Source organism: Danio rerio, chromosome 8 (genome assembly GCF_052040795.2).
Source record: "Danio rerio strain M-AB ecotype USA chromosome 8, GRCz13ab, whole genome shotgun sequence".
Classification (NCBI taxonomy): Eukaryota; Metazoa; Chordata; class Actinopteri; order Cypriniformes; family Danionidae; genus Danio; species Danio rerio.
Window position 1 is genome coordinate 27,167,016 of NC_141028.1, and position 16,089 is coordinate 27,183,104.

A 16,089-nucleotide genomic window follows, 5' to 3' on the forward strand; every position below is an offset into this window, starting at 1 on the left:
TGCTAACTAAACAATTATTTTTCATAAAGTAACAGACTTTTTATAGCAGATAACCTACATTCATGCACATTCAAGGCAGTATCATAATGAGAAATATAATTCATTGTTACTATTATTGTCATTTTTTATCATCATTTATATTCTATAGCCTAATAGGAATTCATTTTGGAATAATTGCACACAAATATCAATGTCTTCGCAGCATTAGTTAGATAGTTGTTTCTGGTTTTTGTCAGTCCTATTAATGTTGTTTTAAAATACAATAAATCTCTTAAAAAACAATTTGCAGCTGTGCTCATTCATTTTTGGTGGGTGCTCCTAAATTTTCTCTGACGCTCCTAAAAATTTTTTGGTGCTCCTAAATATTTGAAGTTGGGAGCACCGGTGCTACCAAGTAAAAAAGTTAATTTCGAACCCTGTATATATATATATATATATATATACTGAATCAGGCCAAAGCAATCCACTGTTAACCAGACGAGATGTGACTCACCATATATATATATATATATATATATATATATATATATATATATATATATATATATATATATATATATATATATATATATGGTGAGTCACATCTCGTCTGGTTAACAGTGGATTGCTTTGGCCTGATTCAGCCAGTCGAATCGGTTTCGAGGTGTCTTCCGATTGCTGTGACTGGTTATTTAGCAATGAATAAGTTTGACATAGTAAGTAAACAAATCAAGTCAAAAAGGAACACATAGAGGCCAAATATACTTTTGCTACATTTCTCAAATATTTACATATGATGTGCATTATTCGGGTGTTGATCAACAATTAATGGTACTAAATGCTGCTTTGTTTTGTTCCTTTTTTTGATGAACAACCTTGGCAACCCCCATAATATGGTAAATGAATATGAATCACCCATGAGTGAACGTCATAATAGCTCATCTTAAAGAAAACAATAAGCAAGAAAAGCTTCACTATTGCTTGTTATCTTGTTTTCATTAGTCTATTACAACTTATTTTATTCTATATACGGGAAATCATTTATTTTATTTTAATTCTTCATTAAGTGAAATGTGTGACTGTTGTTGAAAGTATGTTAATTAGTTTTTTTATTTAATAAAGTTTGTCGAACTATAATTTTTAATAATTTATTTAGCATAACATATAGCATGTCTGTTACTAACGGTGTCAAAATGAATTGTTTCCTCTGTGCACTGCGATGCAGAGGCGGACAATTTAGTATTGGTTCAGTAATAGATCACAACTGGTTTTTACGTACTGATGTCATTTATCTCATATGCGCTATGTCACAGTAGCTTACTATGGTGAGGGAGGCGAACTCGAGTAATTAAAACACTGTAACTGCTTAAAAACACAGAAACTCTGCACAATTCACTGTGTGATTGTTTGATGGACAGTCTTTCACTGACACTAAAGTACAGCAGAAGCGCTGTTTCACCGCGATTGAGAAAATGAAAGTAAACTCCATTTCTTTCTCTCTCTCTCTCTCTTTCTGGGTTCGATTGCCCCTGCCATTTATCTGTGTCATCATCGGTGAAGAGCGAATCGAACCGTGAGACCAGTGTAAGGTTCACACCTCTAGTAATTACTTATTTCTGATTTCTAATTGTTTTATTAATTATAAAACAATTTATTTTAATTGCTTTATTAAAATTATTGACAGACCTGTGTTGATCTTGTGACAGAAAGACCAACTTACACAACTTTGTCAAATTTTCATCGTAAGCATTTGTGTTAAAATCTAGCCTTGAGCGCCACCTGCTGTCTGTATTTTGAAATTCTTGAGCAATTTTAAGTTTCAGTTATAGCCCTAAATATTTTTTGTTTCATCCAAACCAATTCCTAAATTAAAAACAAAAACTTAGAACAGATTTGAGGAAACTCTATATCATTTTTAATCTGGAGCAGATGATTGATTAATTGAAATGCAACATATTCCCTAGAGTCTTTCTCTAGTGTGCATGTCGAAGCTGAATAATCCAGTGCTACAGACTGCTGATCTTATTTATTAATAATGGTTATTATCTCTGTGACAGGAGTGCAGACCCCAGGCCTTGTCTTTTCCCAGTTTTGTATAATTACAGTTTCTCTGTGTTGCTCAGGCTTTAATGCAGTGAGTGCAATCCTGCGGACTTCACACAGCCTCCCCTGGGCTTTAAATGTTGCCAATGGAAGCACTGCCTGCTCTATAAAAACCAATTAAAATAATTACACCGACTCCCATGCAGACTGAAAATGTGCCCTTTTAACACTTATTAGTGGCATTATATATAATGCTGAAAACTGTTTTGTTGAATGACATTTGCCCTCTGCTAAACCATGCAACTTGCAAACAGAAGCATCATTCTTCTTCTGTATTTATAGTCACTATATATAACATTACATGCATATATACACATATATATTGTCACTGGAATTTGTTATAATGTTGATGATGTTTCAAAAACATATTTTATGCAATCGATAGCTGTTTTGCTGATATTTTAAATAAATAAATAAATATTGTGGATTGATACATTGGTGTAGTACTGTAATTAAAGAGCCCCTATTATGGGTTTTTGAAAATGGCCCTCCATGCAGTGTCCAGTGAGGTCTTAAATTTGTTCAAGAGTTGTCCAAAGTGCTTGACTCCAAACAAGCATAAATATAATTATTTTTCTCCTAATATTAACAGTGGCATACTCGATCCATGCGATTGGTTAAAGGTTAGGTTAAAGGTTAAAGGTTAAAGGTTTGATACTGATTAGAACTTTAAGTGGCGATGATGCTTTAAAATATTCTGAGAAGGTCTTTTAAAAGGTATTGAAATTATCTTTAGGATTCCTGCATATACCCTGTTGATGTATGGGACCTTGTATGGGAAGCTTGACAGGAACTTTACAGTAAACAGTTCATGGATCAGTTTCTTCTGAGCGTGGCTTGTAGTTTATCTGGTTGACTTTTTTTGTATTTTTATATCGCGTCTGTTGAAAATGAGACGCGTGATGCTTTTTTTGTGGATTTAAACACACGTGCTGCAGTCAAGTTTCAAAATCCACTGTGTGGATTAATACTAAATGTGTGTCATGGTTAAGAATATGCATTGGGCTCACATATATACTCTGCACTCAGACTACTTTAATAATGTTGATGTCCTGCGCTGAACACAGTCGACCCAACAGACTGGGTCATTGTATCCCAGCGCAGATTAACATTGCGCTACAGAGGGGTTTGGGAACCAAAGAATTGCTGATCAAATCATATAGGAGTCGTTAAGATAATTAGGTAAAAATAAATTCATATTATAAGACAATGAAAGTGTTTTTTTGATTTTGCATGCATATCAATCTGTCATTGGAGACATCCAAAACCAAAATATGGCTCTTTTTAATGCATTGGGGGCTCTTTAATTATATATATATATATATATATATATATATATATATATATATATATATATATATATATATATATATATATATATATATATATATATATAGTAAAGTTTTTAACCTAAATAAGAGTACAATTTATATTTTACACTTGTTTATACAAAAGTATAGTGATCAAACTAGGTAGTTTTATCACACCTAGTGGGTCAGGATGACTTTTCAAAAAATAAAGTGCATGATGTCCCTTTGAGGGAAGAGGACGCACAGTATCTGAGTGCATGCTAGAAAGATGGGAGAATGTGTAAAAGTCCATCTGACCAGCAGGGGATTGTGTGTGTGTGTGTGTGTTCCTCTGTGTTCGTATATGTTGAAATATGGTGCACTTTCCTGCTCTCAAGAAACAGTAAGTAGGTCAGAACAAGAGAGGAGCTGTTCTCTTCACCGCTATGAGTCGTCTTAAAGCCATCACTAACCACATCCTGGAGTCTAATTACTGCCCCACTGCTATTCCTCCATGTGAGAGTCCAGGATGAAAACTGACTATTTATTTGAAGGTATAGGAAAGTGGGAAGAGTATTTTAATGGGAAATAAATAAATAAATAAAAAAAAGATCATTAAAAGGGCATTTTTTGCTGGCAGGTATTTTTAACTAATGTTTGTATTTTAAAACATCAACAAGACTGAATGTGCAATATGAAGAAAACACACAACAGCACAACACGTCTCATTAACTATAATAATTAGATTGATTATTATTTCATATTTGTACACGAGTTTCTCACAAAAAACAATTCATGAATTAATTAATAACGTAATTACGCAAGCTTCAGAGCAGTTTGGATCTCAGGATATTACTGTTGGTAAATTTCTCATAAATCAAAGAAAAATAAGAAGCTTCTAGCTCGAATTCATGTTTAGTATCTCTGAACTAGATTCATGGAACAAATTCCATGATTGATTGTCTTGTAAATGACCAATCAGTCAATCGATTGATCAGTCAATCAGTGAATAGTTAGCCTAAATAATGGAAGATGTGTTTACTGCAGTGGTGCACTGGCATAACAGGATGCAAATGACATCTAATCAAATCAGAAGCATCCTCACCCAAGAATGTTAAAACCTATAATCAACATTGACTTTCATAGTAGTTGTTTTTCCTATAGATGTCAATGGTTACAGGTTTCCAACATTCTCCAAATGATTAGCTTTTGTAAATGACTAACTGATGTCAGAATTTTCATTTTTGGATGAACTACCAATTTAACATTGCCATTTAATGATTTCTAAAATACTCAGATGAACACACTATCAACTTTTAATATTGTTTTACATTGTTATAACAGTGTTTAACAGTGTTATACGTGTTATTTTCTTCCCGAATGTGCAAATTGCAAATCTTAAGGAAAATCAAGAAACTGTAAAAAGGCTGGTAATTACGCATGATTAGGGCCAGACTGAATCTGCGGACATTTTTTACTATTTCTGTGGAGAATTTTGTAAAACATTTGCAGATTTATATGGAATGATTTTAGGAGTATCATAACAAAAAAGTTAATATATGAAATAAAATATAATACATTTTTAACTTTTATTTAATGTTTACAAGGCAAATCTTATTAGATCCACTTATTTGGTAAACAAAGCAAGTCTCTCATGTAATATATCTACTGAAAGACAAAAATATTACTTTACAAACTGTCTTGTACATAAATCAAATGAATATTTTAATATTACTATAATTATACCACAATAATATTAGTGATATTATTTTAAAAACTGAATAAATTTAAATTCAAACACATTTACACAAGTAAATACATAGGGCTCTATTTTAACGATCTAGGCGCAAACTCTAAAGCGCAAGGCGCAAACCCATTAAGGGCTTGTCGAATCCACTTTTGCGCAGCGCATGGACTAACAAGGTTGTGCTTATTATCTTAATAAGTTCAATAAGTCTCATCTCCCATTCCCTTTAAGAGTCAGTTGCGTCACGCCATGAGGCATTTGCTATTTACATTGCAGACTTTGTAAGTGGAAAAACGAAACGCTTTACTATGAGCAAACAGTTAAACAAATCATCTGCTGCACGAGGATAAAGAACGAGCGTCCTCCAATTGGCATTTACTTTCTCTTTCTCTTTTTCATGGATAACGGTGTTGTACACTCCACTGAAGACATCCGTTGGCCTACACAATTAATTTTGTGTGTTAAGCGCAAAGATTTGTTTCAAAACTATTTCTAAATTCAGTTCTAGTTTCCAGCAAACAAATAAATTAACAATAATAACAATAAATAATAATAAGTGTGGCAAAAAAAATCCAAGCACACGTGCCATTCTTACACACGTGCTCCATATGGTCCAAAACCTGACAGGTGGAAAAATCTAACTAGTTTTTAATTAATCACATATAAATATGCATATTATAAATAATACTACTATTAAAAATAACATTATACAAAAGCAAGTTGTTGTGAATAAACTGAAAAAGCCCCCTGAGATGAAGAAGGCATGAAAGTATGGTTTTTATATTTATGTAGGCTAGAAAATAAAATTTTTTGTAATATTTTAATCCTTTTATTCTTTTTCATTTGTTAATATATTTACATATTGCTGTACATCCTGCATGTTTTAAGCAATGTGTAAGCGAGGTGCAGAACTAACGCACTCTGCGCTCAACTTTGACCTGCATTTAGCTGGTCTATTGCACAGTCTATTTTAGTTCCTCAAATTAGCAACAATGCGCCTTAACACACCTCTTAAGGCGCAAATGAGTTTGCTGTTTAAATAATGTGGCAGAAAATGGAAAAATAAGGGTTGAGCTGGTCTGAAAATAACAACACATTGTGGCAAACACATCTTGCGCCTTATTGTGTCGGGTGTATGATAGAGCTAAAAATCTGCAGATTTCTTAAGTCTTATGGCATTTAGTTATTTCCCTACTTCATTTGTTTTTAAGTATCACACTTGGATAAATGATAAATATATTGCTAAATTGATTTTTGTTCTAAATATGTATCTACATACATGGCTGAAAGTCTTTTTTCATCAGAAAAAAATTAAACAAAACACCTAAAGTATAAACAAAAAAATGAATGCTTCACTTTTATTGATTTGATACTTAAAATCTTTGCATTTTTCACTGATATTCATTTATAATGTACATGTAGAAATAATAATAATAATAATAATAATAATAATAATAATTTTAAAATGTTCATCTTTAAACCAGTAGCAATCCTTCACTTCTGTTTCCCAATTTCTCTAATCTAAGAGTGCCCCCTGCAGACAAGATTATTGTGCAAAAATAAGCATGTGTAGACTATTCACAGAATATTATTTGGTGTTTTAAAATGTATATCCTCTTTATTCCTTTACTCTTTATATATTTATAATTCTTTATCAATTTGGTGCATTAATATAGGTGCCATTTTACCCAAACCCAATGCATAAAATAGCTTTAATAAAAGCATCTGCTGCTATCAGACAGGCTTTTTGCAAAGAAATGCATCGATAATTGAGTGTTTTCATCTGAAGAATTTTTATAATTGCATCAAAATCGCCGTCAGACACTAATAATTGGTGATAAAGATATTGAGGATGAGTCATACCTCAGTGACAGGGCGTGTATGTACGTGTGTGTGTGTGTGTGTGTTTATTTTTGGAGCGGCGTGCTAAAAATATAGTGCGTTATAACTGGCTGTCGCGCAGGGAGATGCTTGGACTGTTATTGCTCAGAGGCAGCCTAGAGTCTATGGTCTCCTGAGTTGTCATGGAGACCATTGTATTTTGCCTCTGCCGTGATTGGTGCTGCCGGGTTGAGCAAGTATATGCTATTTCTGTCTTTTTTTCAACACCTTCAGCCTGCTGTTTTTCTCTGCCTCCTCGCTCGCACACAAGTGTTCTTGTTTCGCTTCTATTGTTGTCTTTCCCCATTCCATTAATCCCTCCAACGACAGCCAGCCCACCAAGCATCTTTCCCGTGCGGCTCGCTATTGATCTATTGATTAATTGATGCCGCGATCTCATGTAAGCTGCTGTACTGCTTGTCTGCAAACAAAGGGATGGCAGTGAAGCGAAGAAGGAGATCAAGTCATGTTTTGCCGTGATCAGCCAACAACATCTCCATGCCCCTGTGGCTGTGTTTTCTCTTGAGCGAAAAGTTGCAAGATCTCAAACGAAAGGGGTCTCGAGTGTCTCAGTACGTTGCCTTGCAACCCCCCCAGTGTCTCAGAGTTGGTCTCCCAATGTGCCGTGCTTACATAGAGGCAAAACAGCAGTTGCACTAACACAATCCATGCTGTAAACTCCAATTAAAGTCGTCTTTTTTATTGTTTGTTTATAAGAATTCACAGCATTTGTGTTGTGATAGCTAAACGTGTGTGGTTTCTTGCGCTGAAAGGACTGGGAGTCAAATAAAATTGTCTTATTGCGAGTCCTGCAGTCCTGTTCATTGTTCTATTAATTATTCATAAGGGTTTTATTATTATTTCTTCTCTGGGTGAGTTTTACTCTCGCAGATAAGAGGGTTCAGTAATACATAGAGCAGTGCAGTTTGCAACCCTAAACCCCATAAGAGAATTAGATGTGGGTTCCCTTGGGGATTTCCAATGGGTTTTTTGGATTAACATTTTTTTATTTTTGGGTAAAGGTAAGGTGAGCGTCTCTTGATTTTCTTGATGGCTTTCATGTTTTTTTCAATGTTCATTTTTTTTGTAGAATGCAATTTACCCACAGTCATACTGCAGGCTTGAAACAGAAGTCCATTCTGTGATGCACAACATTTAGATTGATATGAAAATTCCCCTGATCTATGGGCACATTAAAGTACATTGTACTTTAATAACATTCTGTAAGTTTCAAAATGATAGCCGGGTGGCTTCACTGGTTGCTGGTTCGAGTTCCTGCTGGGCCATATGGCATTTCAGTTTGAAGTTTGCATGTTCTCCCCATGTTCACGTTTACAGTTTCCTCCAGGTGCTTCGGTTTTCCCAACAGTCCAAAGACATGTGTTTTAGGTGAACTGAGTTAACTAAATTGTCTGTCGTGTATGTGTGTGAATGAGTGTGTATGGGTGTTTCCCTACTGGGTTGCAGCTGGAAGGGCTTCCATATGCTGGAATAGTTGGCGGTAGCACAATATATAATTTCAGCATCGATATTGCAATGTGCACATCCGCAATAGTCTAGACATTGGCCGATACAAGATTCTGACAGTATAATAACCTTGGAAAAAATATCATGGTTTGATGATATTGTAATTAATGCTCTAAAATATATCCTTTTTAAATGTCTGGTTAAAAAACAAGAATTTTTTTCCCCTTTAAATACCATTTGTTTTATTTTGAGAACCATTTACAATATTTTGGAGCAGTAAACATGTCAGGATAAACAATTCAAATAAATCGTTAATCGTTTCTTCTGTCTTCATTAGTTTCAAAAACACAGATTTTATTTTATTTTTTTTCAATTTAAAGTGGCATCTTTGGATAACTTTTCTGCTGGAGTTACTGTTGTCCTAAAAAAAGAAAAATTTAAATAAACAATCTTATACTTAACTTAGGAACAGTATAGCAGGACATTTTGATGGTTTTAAAATCTTGACTTTTCCAAACCGTGGCATATCTTAAAAATGGTTATCGTCCCTTTGCCTACAGTAGTCACATGTTAAGTCTGGATTATAGTTCAACAGGAGCTACAGAATTATGTTTAATCACTGTATTTGTATGAATTACGCAACAATAAAAACAAATGTTTTTCTTACTTAGAATTTTTGTCTTTGTTTCTAGTCCAAATATCTACATTTCAAAGTAAAAACAAGATTATTTCACTTATTATATAAACTCCAAATTTCCCCCTATTTCACCTGATTGAAGATTTTGTTAAGATATTTGGGCTAGAAATGGGACAAAGGAAAGTAGGGCTGGGTGATATGCCAAAAATGCAATCTGTAAAATTATTTTCCACATTGAACAATGACGATATATATTTCACTATAGGTTTTTAACGCTTCCAGATTTAAAAGTGTACCTCAACAATGACTGAAGCCACAAAAATTTGAGGGTCCATTAAATGGCATAACATATTGTCTGATAAATTTGCAAAGGCTGAAAATTTGATACATCTCTAATATCAACACATTTTTAGATTCCCTTTGTTGCACCTTTCTGCCATGTGATTGGCTCTTAGATCATAATAGAGTAAAAAAGTCCAGAACTTATCACTGTTATTGACATAAATTTTCGATTTAATATTGTTTTTTGCATTTGATTATTCATTTTTTTATACTCGAATACAGTTAGGCTCCCCAGAAAACATTCCATAGTGCTATCCAACTATCTTGTGTAACTGTATTTACATTGCAATATTTATTGCAGAAAAATAAAAATCGCAATATCAGAGTTTTCAAATATCGTGCAGCCCTAGTTAGCAGTTTTATTCTGCTGTGGCGTCCTCTGAAATAAAGACTAAACCAAAGGAAAATGAATGAATGAGTGAATGAAAGTTATAGAACTCTGTTCTTCTTTCTTGTTGTTCTAAAACAACAGCGTATTGTGTATCTTGTAATTGAGTGGCTCAACTGTTTAACTCTGCCCACTGATTCACGGTGCAGTAGGTAAATAAAGAAAGAGACAAACGCAAGTATTTGAACCTGATTTGTGTTAAAAATCAAGTAATTCAGTTAGTGGAGTCCACGTAATATATCATTTCTCACAGTGGATTTACTACACATTTGCTGCATCAACCAGCAGCAAAACTGCTTGTATTAAAAGTGACTGACACATGGCTACATTATTGACAATAGATCTTTTTGCCACTTAAAATGAAACATTGTCACTAATGCACCTACATTTTTTTAAAACGCAAGAAATGCTTTAAATCAGAAGCAGATCATAGTGCACTAAATCAGCTTATCAAGAACTTCAGTGAGAGTTCCATCTCATTGCATAATTGTGTTTTTTTTTATCCATTGAGCATATGCTAGCAATTAGGCATTGTTGATCTGATGCTAATAACTAAGAGGAAAGTGATGCATCACGAATTTGTTTATTTGGCTCATCTGTTTGTCCGGTTTACTCAAATAAATAAATGAGTCATTCTTTCTGTGAGATGGCTCAGTGTCGATGTGATTCTCTGAGGTGGAGGTGACAGTTGAGTGCCTGCTCTCACTTTTGCACTCATGGCTTTAAAGGTGCTATTCATCATTTTTATACAGTATCTTACATCCTAAAAAGATGCAAAGCCGAGCAGTATTGATTTAGTTCAAACTGTATCACTTGCAGAAAAACAGTATTTAGGCAAATTTGCTTGCCATAAATTTGCTGCAAACTAACTGTAAGTTAGCCACAAAGTAATTTATAGTGAGGGAGTGAAGACGACTTGAAGACAACAAAGACGGGTGTTTACATGTCAATGATGTGCAAAAAAGAAAAGTTTTTTCGTTGCTCTTTTGAGAACTTCAAAAAATGTAATAATGTAATCGCGGCTATGAAATCACATGTGAGCTGACGCACTGTTTGTTTGCTACCAAGAGGATGTTGTTGCGCACGCCATTGATGTCTACTTTAGTACTTGAGCCTGCATAGGCTGTGAATAACAGGTAAAGTTGTAAATGATGTTTAGCTTGTTGCACAGAGTGATGGTTTGGGAGCTGCATGGGAAAAGTGATTTGCATGTATGTTTTTTTTTTTCAAAGTGACCAAAAACATTATTTTAATGATCATATCGCATTTTAGAGGTATGATTAAAACAAGCATTTGATATGTTTTTTTCTTTAATAGCGAACACAAAGTGTTAATAACAAATATTGTTTAACAGTGTTAGTATAACTACTCTAGCCAATATAATGTTGAATATAATGCAAGAGGGAATCTGATAATGACAAATGTCTATATTTATCAGTGAAAAAAATGGTCTAATGATGTTGTTAATGACAAATGACAAGCATATGTCTCAAACACAATAATTTAACCTTAGAATTATTTATAGTTGTATTCTGATGTCATCACTTTACTGTTTTTTTAACAACCAGGACAAATTTAAAGTCTGTTCAAGTCCATCATTCAAAGTACAACAGCAGACCTACACATTTGCCTAATATTATTGTTGTTTTACCAAATATTTAATGATAAAAATAATTATAACTTTCTCTTATTAACCTTTATTTTGCATCTACAGAATCGTGAGAAAATCGTGATCTTGATTTTAAGCAAAAAATAAACAAAAAATTGTGATTCTTATTTTAGCCAAAATCGTGCAGCCCTACTTCAAACTAAAGACGACAATGTGTCAACACGATCTGTGAAATCAAATCTGCCAAGTGACTAAAAATGCAGTATTATGTATGATTGGAAAGGCTATGTAGCTGTGCACATACTGTGCTGTAGTCTGATGTGGTTGTTTTGGCTGTCAAGTGTTTACACATGTCTGTAGACAAGAGACATGTTGAAAACATATACAGTAATGGTGTGGTTTTCAAAAACACTATGAAAGTAAATTTTCAAACCCTCAAAACCACCCAAATTCTAATATGTCTTGCAGGCTGTAAAACTCTATTCTACATGCTTTGTTTTAAGGATTGTTTTTCTGGGAAGAAGAAAATAAGTATTATTTCATACTGTAAAAAAGGATCATTTGACTACATAAAATGGGAGTAAACCCACTGCTTTTAAAGTGATTAGTTGGCTTAAAATAAAAATTAAAGTTTAAAAATTAAGCTAACTTAACATTTCCAAATTACAGATTTAATTACTTTTTAAGTAAAGTATTATTTATCTTTTAAAATTTTTGGTTGCTTAATGAAAGAAAGGTCCCACATATTTGACAGATCAAGATATCCATAATAAACTAAATATATTTAGTTTTAAATTTAACCAGTAAATCTTTACATATTTACTTAATTTTTTGCCATGTGCAAACACCTTATATCCTCTAACATTTATGTTTAATAATTATTTTAGTGTGTGTTCTTGGCATCACCAAAACGACACAAGCGCTGATCTTGCCTTGTAGTCCCTTTGTGCCTTGGCAGCCTTTGCAACCACAAACAAACAATAATCAGGGTCTCATGAGAGAGCTTTTAACGGATTGGACATAGAGATCAACCCAGGCCTAACTGCAAGAGATTGGATGGTGGAGCGGGGGGAGCATGCACTTTCCTTGCGACACCCCCATAGATCTAGAGAACCTGACATGACCTCGTACTGCAGCCCATGTGTGCGAACGTATGTGCCTGTGAGCCTGCGGACAGACAGACGCGCTGGGAACAGGAGGGCACTAGGACCTGGTGAGACGCGAGAAGGGTTGCCTGCCTGCCTGCATCCCTGTCTCCTCTCCATTCTGCTCTGCAGTTGCCCTGTGCCCGTGTGAGGCAGAGCACATGTTTATGTGTGTTTGTGTGGATGTGTGTGTGTCAGAAAACGGGCGAGAGAGGCTCTCGGACGGCTCCGCCTAAAGAGACGGCGCTTTTTGTTATCTTCTCGGCAGCGTGAACATCAGCCTGACCACCTGGACCAGCCGCCTGCCTGAAGCATCGCTGACGGGGGAGGGGGCGAGATCTCTCTCTCTCTCTCTCTCCGTGTGTGTGTATGTGTGTGTGTGTGTGTGCATGCGTGTGGGCGGGTGAAAGGGTGAGGGGCGGAGAGATGAAAGGGCCAGGTGAGGAGGGGTGTTGGGTACCTCTCACTCCAGCTTTCTCGCTCTCTCTCTCCCCCTCTTTTTATCCCTCTCTCACTGTCGCGCGACACTAACCCTGGAAGCTGAAGAGGAGATCCTCACCGCTGGACTTCTCCACTACAGGTACCTTCTCCTCATCTACACCTCATGGTTCCTTTAACTCTGCACCTCCACTCACACACACACACACACACACACACACACACCAATGCCTGCTTTAACTTGTGCATCCCGGATGACATGCATACGCTCTAGTGTTTGTAGACGCTTGAGTTGCAAGTGTTTTTCAAGACCTCAGCCTTGCAGTTAGACGTTTCTCTGCTCTTGCTTTGTGAGCTTCATCTCCAGTCGAATCGGTGTTTGTATCGTTTCTCAGGAATCTGAACCAGCGGTGGCCTTGAATGAAAGTGTTGACATACATGACATATGTGTAATGTAGCACTGAATCAGCTCACCTCAGGGGATTATGGGAACTATTTGGCTGCAGACAATGAGCTTGGCACATGTTGGGCGTGATAGTGGATTATTTAGGTGATGACAGCGGACATCATGTTTGTAAGTGTGGGCTGTTAGTTGTTAAGTGTCAGCTTTGGTTACCCTGAGGGTTGGAAAGAAGAACAAGAAGAAGAAGAGGCAAAAGAAGGGAGGGAGGAAGGGAAAACACAAGGTTTTTTTAGACAACAGAGCCGGTTTTCATCGCAGTAAATACTGAGTCATGTGCATATTACGGGGTCATATGTTTCTCAGTTGGCAGCCCCTGAGATTGTTAGTTGCTGGCAGATTCTTGTCTCACTAAAGTGCAGGAGGGTTTGGAGAAAACTGACCACTTTCAGAATACATCTGTGGGTCCTAAGGCTTTATCTCAGCCCTGGAGATGCATTTAAGAGCATAAATGCTAACCTGAACTCTTTCTTGAAGCACAGGTGCTTCAGGGCTTTATGACCCATATTCACCAACAACCGAACTATCAAATGACAACTTTGTTTGTCATTGTGCACATAAATATTTGTCTCATTACTGGCTGATGATGGCATCATAGAAATGTGTTTTTCATGTTGATTATTTACAGTACGCCATGACATGGTAATAGATATTTTAGGTTTCTAGATCTCAGATCTTGACAGTTTTGTCTGTAATGCTTGTTATGAAGCTGTAATAACTGTAAACTAAAAGCGAAACTTGTCAGATAGTCTATAATTATTCTTAAGGTGATGACATTTAAATTAATTGGTTTTCTTATTACTTATTATATTTAATACCAACAAAATTTCATTTTAAGTGAGATTTTTAAGGGAGAGATGGCTCTATAAAGGTGAAGTGTGCACTGCTATTCTGTACTAAATGAAGAGTGTCAAATGAATGGCTGTTTTCATCCTTTTCCCCATTTCTATTCTCCTGCTCTAAACACACGAGATTGGTTAAGTCAGTCTGAGTTTGTCCAGCTGGTTTGACGGAGAAATTTGTTTATATTTAGTTTCAAAGTTTTGTTTTGGTCAGACGCTTGTCTTCAATATTACATTAGTCAAAGAATCTGTAAAAACAATTAAGTAGCACAAGTATTTTTCGCTTTGAAATGTTAACAAATTGTTAAACAAATTCCGTCTTGGTGAGCATTTCTATTCATAACATTAGTTTTCCTTCTGATTAGTCCCTAGTACTGGGAAACATCCATACACACTCATTCATACACTTACACTATGGCCCTTTAGTTTATTCAATTCACTTATAGCTCATGTCTTTGGACTGTGGGGGAAACTTGAGCCCCTGGAGGAAACCCATGGTAACAAGGGGAGAACATGCAACAGAAAAGCCAATTAGCCCAGTCTGCACTCGAACCAGCGACCTTCTTGCTATGAAGTGACAGTGCTAACCACTGAGCCACTCGCCTTTTATTTGTAATGATTAGATAAAATTCTGCTAGTAAATACATTAATGTCTAAAGTTATCATTTGCTTTGTACGCTTTCTCACAAGACAGATGTGATGCTTCATATGTGCTAATCTTTAAAAGTTGTAATCACGTCTTTGTGTACTGAACTGTATTCTTTCAGATAAATGAGGATGAGCTTGAAATCACGCTGTAGCTCAATTATAACTCACTATGTAAACATTCATTCATTCATTCATTCATTCCTTCATTCAGTTTCCTTCAGCTTAGTCCCTTTATTCATCAGGGGTGGCTACTGCAAAATGAACCGCCAACCTATTCAACATGTGTTTTTCTGCACAGCGAATGCCCACAGCACAGCAACCCAGTACTGGGAAACATCCATACACAATCATTTACACACATACACCAAGGCCAATTTAGTTTTTTCAGTTCACCTGTACTGCATGTATTTGGACTGTGGGGGAAACCAGAGCACCCGGAGCAAACTCCACTCAGAAATGCCAACTGACCCGGCTGGGGCTTGAACAAGCGACTTTCTTGCTGTGAGGCAACAGTGCTTACCACCTTGTCGCCCCAATGTAAACATGTCAGAATTAATAAATTTTAGGCTCGCAGGCCCAAAACACAGAGTTATAAAACACACTATGGCTTAAAACAAGATGGCAACACTGGCCTGGCCGGACTATCATAACTTCTGGTGAGAAACAGCTCAGACGTTGGATGAAGATTACACTTTGTAATGCATGTGCCTAGACTGCCTGTGCTTGCACACATTGTCAAGTAGAATATACATGAACCTGGAGAATACTTATTTTCTCTCTGCTTGGCTGTATGCATATGATGAGCATACAGGTAAAAAATTAATTATACTTTGTGCTTAACACAACACAGGTACATTTAGAATATGCATTTTAAACAGCCTGCCTGCGACATCCAATCACAACAGGAGAAACATTGTGTCATCAACATGTCAGAATTTTAGAACTCTATAGCCCCTTTTTACATTTCTGGGTTTCTCAGTAGCGGCGTCATGGTTGGGTAAATTTAGAGTGCAGTGAATGGAAGAGTACAACAAATAATTATTTTTAAAATCTTATTTGCTGAAATAATAAAAGAAAAATGCCACAATGATGTTATTGAGACTTTCAGAAAAAG

General features: G+C 35.7%; 2 protein-coding genes across 3 annotated transcripts in view; both read left to right on the forward strand.

Moving 5' to 3' along the window:
* gnai3 (guanine nucleotide binding protein (G protein), alpha inhibiting activity polypeptide 3) overlaps nt 1-16,089 on the forward strand; it is an 80,321-nt gene that overhangs the window by 10,639 nt on the left and 53,593 nt on the right. The gene's annotated exons all lie outside the window — the stretch shown is intronic.
* gpr61 (G protein-coupled receptor 61) overlaps nt 1-16,089 on the forward strand; it is a 33,223-nt gene that overhangs the window by 10,639 nt on the left and 6,495 nt on the right. The window contains exon 1 of one of the 2 annotated variants that reach the window (XM_087264715.1): nt 12,716-13,167. The exons of the other annotated variant lie outside the window; for it this stretch is intronic. The gene's annotated coding sequence lies outside the window, so the exon portion shown is untranslated. Of the gene's footprint in view, nt 1-12,715; nt 13,168-16,089 lie in introns of those variants that run through there. 2 annotated transcript variants of the gene reach the window in all.